The sequence below is a fragment of the Nicotiana tabacum genome, chromosome 17 (genome assembly GCF_000715075.1).
Source record: "Nicotiana tabacum cultivar K326 chromosome 17, ASM71507v2, whole genome shotgun sequence".
In the NCBI taxonomy this organism is placed as follows: Eukaryota; Viridiplantae; Streptophyta; class Magnoliopsida; order Solanales; family Solanaceae; genus Nicotiana; species Nicotiana tabacum.
Genome location: NC_134096.1, coordinates 143,620,185 through 143,626,279, shown reverse-complemented (window position 1 = coordinate 143,626,279; position 6,095 = coordinate 143,620,185). Strand labels below are relative to the sequence as shown.

The window sequence follows — 6,095 nt, the reverse complement described above, 5'->3', positions numbered from 1 at the left end:
TAATTAGTAAGAATAGCAGCAAATTGTTAGTTTTAGAAAATATTTCCCATTCACAAATTAAGTTTGGGAACTTTGAGATAAGGACGACTGAGTGTAATCAATGTCAGGGGTTCAAATTTATGTGCCCGTCAATTTTTCAATCCAACGGCTACGATTCCTCTAAGATGAGGTCATTGCTTGCTTGTGTCCGTTAGATGAGAAAAAGACGTGAAACCTTATCACTATATATAGCACTCATCACACCCTTGAAAGCAAAGGTCAAGGGAAGCAATAGCTTTAAGCTAAACAATTACTTTCAACAATGGCTTCGTCTGTGATTTCCTCAGCCGCTGCCGTTGCCACCGGCGCTAATGCGGCTCAAGCCAGTATGGTTGCACCTTTCACTGGCCTCAAATCCGCCTACTCCTTCCCTGTTTCCAGAAAACAAAACCTTGACATTACTTCCATTGCTAGCAATGGTGGAAGAGTTTAATGCATGCAGGTTTGTAGCATATATTATTGTAGTTAGCTTATATAAACTGATAGAGTAAAGAAATTTTACGTTATATATTGATATATTTTAACCTGGTAATTTGATTTATTTTTCATATTATTAATCCCACTTTTTTATTGTACTTATGAAGTTTATTTTAATTCTTTATATATATAGGTGTGGCCACCAATTAACAAGAAGAAGTACGAGACACTCTCATACCTTCCTGATTTGAGCGAGGAGCAATTGCTTAGGGAAGTTGAATACCTTTTGAAAAATGGATGGGTTCCTTGCTTGGAATTCGAGACTGAGGTCAAACATCTATTCTAAATCATGCTACTATTATCAAGCATAACTAACATGAATAACTCAATCCTAACTAGTTTGGGATTAGACATATATAGTTGATTAAGTGAAAGAGGAGTATTATCTCATGTTAATGTTTTGTTTATCTTGTGGATATGCGCAGCACGGATTCGTCTACCGTGAGAATAACAAGTCACCAGGTTACTACGATGGAAGGTACTGGACCATGAGGAAGTTGCCCATGTTCGGGTGCACTGATGCCACTCAGGTCTTGGCTGAGGTCGAGGAGGCAAAGAAGGCTTACCCACAAGCCTGGATCAGAATCATTGGATTCGACAACGTCCGTCAAGTGCAATGCATCAGTTTCATCGCCTACAAGCCCGCAGGCTACTAAAATCTCCATTTTTAAGACAACTTACCGTATGTATTCAGGGGAAGTTTGTTTGAATTCTCCTTGTGTTTTTCCCCGGAGAAACTGTTTTGGTTTTCCTTTGTTTTAATTCCTTCTTTCTATTCGGTGTATATTTTTGAATTCCAATCAAGTTTATGAGAACTAATAATGTCATTTGTTTCTTTCGTAATTTGCTTTGTGGTGTACATCGGTTTTAATTATCCGAGTAATATCTGCTTTCTCAATGCTATTGCCTGCAAAATTAAGGATCATGTCCAAGTCTTTTCAATTGAAGAACAGATCTGTTATTTGAACAACCTATCAGTTATCTAAATTTCAAATAAACAATTGTCATAAAACACAGAAATTGCTAAGACTGCGTGCATAGGCAAAGCAAAAGTACAACACATCTTGTTATTCCGTAATTTATTGATCTTTAAGGATAACAGTTTCGAATGTATCAATTTATTCATTCCATTTAATACTACGAGCTATCACAAATGGGCTCCCAAAACTTTTGTACAATGTATTTAATTGGTTAACCAATAATGAGTATAACTATAAAGTTTATTGATGATAGGAAGACTTGAGAAAATTGGCTTTACATTATTTCAACCAAATAGAGCTTCCTGTCGCACTATTTTTACCCCTCCACAATAGCAATTATCCCTTTTCTTGCCATCGTTTACCTGTAAAACGGTACAGTTGAATTTATACGTGGTTTCTATACAAGTGAACTAATTTGATCTTGAAATAATAAAATAATTAAAGAAATGTACAATACTCTTAAAACGTAGATGAAACAGCAGAGATGACAGTTCCGGGAACAAGGTTTCCGAGCACAACAATGATGAGATCAAAAAGCGAGAAAGTAAGATTGTATTAATTAGCTTTGTATAGAATGTAGTGTAAGTTTAGCCAGAAAATTCATATCATTTACAATGATAACTGGGCTCACTATTTATAGTTGTATCTAGGGAAGGAGGTCCTAGGATCGTGCCCTCCTTTAATATCAATTATGAGGGTCATTGATGAAGATGTAACGGTGAACATAAATGTCAAATTCTCTGTAACGGGTCGTCACTCTTAATGCTGCAGAATATTCATTATTAAATGCTACCGGGCACAGAGAATTTAATACATCTTTATGAACGTTATCCCTTCCGGTGATAAGCGGAATGACTGCATTCGGTCTTCGGCCATCCCCGTCTTGGGTTCCACGTGTCTTTCCTTTAGATGACCACGTGTCATATCATATATCACCCTATACAGATAGTCCCCCTGCTTTTCGGTGACATAACTTTATGTTACCGTAAAGTTGATAGAAATACTCTTTTGGCGGAAATTACTATAACTCCCTCTGAAAGCTTCTGACGGTTGATTAGACGCACCTCTCTTCGCATTTAATGCCCCGAACACGCGTCATCCCACGATTCAGTACAGCTTTTGCCGATTTATCGAGGTAATCATGGCCATGAATTTAGCCGCCAAAATTTTACTTATGCGCATCATTCTTTTCCTTTGCACTTCATAATTTCTCGAGCTTCTGATTTGCATCTTTGTTCTCCATCCTTTCTCTAATTCTCTTCAAACAAAAACCTTTTCCTTCTTCTTATTTAATGGCTTCTTCCTCTAAGTGTGCCGGTTCTTCAAAGAACAAGAACAAAGCCGAGGACTCTGCTCCTCCAACGGTGGGTTCCATCATCCCAAGAAGACTCAGTACCAAAAAGGACTTTGAAGAGATATTCTCTATTGCTAACCCTCGTACATGGGCTGTTAGTAGGTACCCTTCTTCCATTTGTCCCTCTAGTATTCCTGCTGTGAAGGAAGACTGCCACTGCCATGAGTTGGATATCATTATTCCTGATCTATCAGAGCGAATGACCCTTCCCAAGGAAGGTTTTACATACTTTTACACGTATCCCTTTACTTTGGGTGCATTTTCTTTGAGTGGAGAGCTTGATTCCATGATTGCGGAGTTTTGCCTTCGCTACCAGGTGTGTTTGGTACAGGTAAGTCCTTCAGTGTGGAGGACAGTCTCCTGCCTTCGACGTTTGTAGCAAGAGACTAGAAAAGACCTAAGATTAGCTCATATGATAAATCTCTACTCCCACAAAATTTTCTATGGGGTTATGATAAACCTCTACAAACGTGGTCACCATACTTTATTGACTAGCATGGATGATGATAACGACCGTGGGTGGACGAAACAGTTCGTTGCAGTTTCTACCAATAATATCATTCCAACAACAGCTTCATCCTTTCCGGCTGCTTGAAACCGCACTCGTAAGATCTTTATTTAATATATTTTCTTTCACTAAACATTCTTCTATGGCCGTATCGACTCTTCACCCTTCGCATGTTTCAGTAACTCGATGGATCCCACCGGTGGTGAAAGGCTTGGACCGGTGGGTTCAGAAGATCTTAGACTTTACGACACCCGAAACGCGTTTCCGGAAAGAACTGGCCCTTAAATACGGGTGGAAGGCCAAAATTCATGGTAATTTTAACTTACCTTGCTTCTATTTTTTTTTGTATATGGAGAATTTGGTAGAACCCTTATGACTTGTTCACGAAATTAGGTCTACATGCGGGCTCTGTTGCTGTCCCTGATGAGGACATCTTGGCTGATCATGCTGATGCAGCGAGGCTGCTTCAGGAGGCACTTACTCGAACAGGTATCTCCGGGCCTGTTTCGGGCGCAAACACTTCTTTACAGAGTCCCTGTGTCACGACCCATTTCCTATAGGCCGTAATGGCGCCCAAAGTCGCCGCTAGGCAAGCCAACAGTGAACTAACCGTGTATCTACTCTTCTAACATTTTTGAAATAGTTGATTTTTAATTATTACATAAGTAAGAGATGAGAAAATTTAATAAAATAAAACGTAACAAATTGTAAGATCAAGTGTAGTGAAATAAATACTCAAAAATCATTAAGTGTCTACTAGCAAAATTCCAAGACCTGGTGTCACAAGTGTATATGCTGCTAGTAGAATACACAAAACACTAAACTACTATCTGAAATAAAGTAGACAGAAAGTAAAATACAAAAGAAAGACTTCGGTTGCTGCAGAACGGCTCGGAAGGCAGCTCACCGCTAAGTCTCGATGTATCAGGAGTGCGCGCGGGGATGATGTCCAGATGCACATACCTCGGATCCTGCACGGTTAGTGCAGAAGTATAGCATGAGTACATAAACAACATGTACCTAGTAAGTATCTAGTCTAACCTCGAAGAAGTAGTGATGAGGGGTCGACTTCGACACTTACTATGGGCTAACAATAAAATACCGAAATTCTAAATAAGCACGAGTTATGTAAACAACCATAAATCTCCATGACCAGAGATAAACAAATATTTCTTTCACTAACAATAAATCCCAAGTCAATTTCCATGATTTAAATAATTGTAATCTCCCAAGCCAATAAAATCATATCAAGAAGATTAGACTCCAAGTAATATTACGCACGATTTATGCCGAGGTTGTACGACCCGATCCAAAATATATATTATGTGCACTGCCGAGGGTCGAACGACACAAACCATATATGCATCTATTAACCTGCCGAGGCGAACGGCCCGCTCCCATGAGAGTAGAGGAAATTTACCTCGCTCGCGGAAATACTTGCAACGCGAGTGAACATAGAATTATCAGAGTTATTATAAAATCCTTCAATTCTTCCCAAACATAAGAAATCCAAACTAGAGACTTTAAATATTAAAATCCTTAATCTCATCTTATTTCAAAGCAATTAATGTGCATAACCAACATAACAGTGCAAACAAAGCATGGTGTAAGCCTAAGACTACCCAGACATCACATAAAATATAGCTGCGCACAGACTCACGTCACCTAGTGCGTACGTAGCTCCCCACACATATAACTCACAATAAAAATACCCCTAAGGGGATGAGTTTCCCTCTTACAAGGTTAGGCAAGAGACTTACCACGTTCTCAAGCTCACTCCCGATCCACACATATGCTTTAAATCCTTAACTTGTTACCAAATGACCCGAAACTAGTCAAATGTTATATAAATTAGTCAATACATGCTCAAAAGTTCATAATTTAACTATTAGAGTAATTACCCAACCCAAATTAGAAGGTTCCTAAAATTTACCCCCGGGCTCACGTGCCCGGATTCCGAAAAATTTCGAAGAAAGTTGTTACCCATAACCTCACGAACTCAAATATATAGTTTTCACTCAAACCCATAACCATTTTCGTGGTTAAATTCCATTTTTATTAAAACCTAGGTTTTTCACCTAAACCCATAATTATCACAATTTTACATGTTAAAATTTACCCGTAATCTATGTATTAAACTCACATTGGGTAAGAATTACTTACCTTCAAAAGCTAGGTTGAAATTCTCATCTTTAAAGCTCCAAAATTGACCAAGAGTTTAATAAATGAGCTCAAAATAGACTAAGTCCCAATTAAAACAAGACATTGCCCAGCTGCCCCTTCTTCGCGAACGCGGAAAGGGCCTCGCGTTCGCGAAGGCAAACGGCCCAGGCCCAAAAAACTTGGCCATTGCGAACGCGACCAAGGCCTCTCGAACGCGGAGACTTACCTGCCCTACCCTACGCGAATGCGAGGGCACCTTCGCGAACACAAAGAACAACGGTTCCACCCCCACCCAACTCGCCTTACCCTTCGCAAATGCGGACCCCATCACGCGAGTGAGAAGCACAAAATTCCCCCAGCCCAATTTCTTCATCACGAACGCGAGGATCCTTTTGCGTTCGCGAAGAAGGAAACCAGAACTGGAAAATCTAGTTTTTCCAACTTAGCTCTGGGTGGTTCGAAACACACCCGAACCACTAAGAATCTCACCCCAAAACTCAATTGAATCAATTTATGAACTTCATGTTTCCAAATTGCTCTGAACGCACCGAATCGTACTTAGACTACTCGGAAT

The 6,095-nt window shown here is 39.6% G+C and overlaps 1 pseudogene; it reads left to right on the top strand.

Moving 5' to 3' along the window:
* The first annotated feature begins 269 nt into the window (after window positions 1–269).
* On the top strand, window positions 270–1,354 carry LOC107785209 (ribulose bisphosphate carboxylase small subunit, chloroplastic 2-like; annotated as a pseudogene).
* The last annotated feature ends 4,741 nt before the right edge of the window (window positions 1,355–6,095 follow it).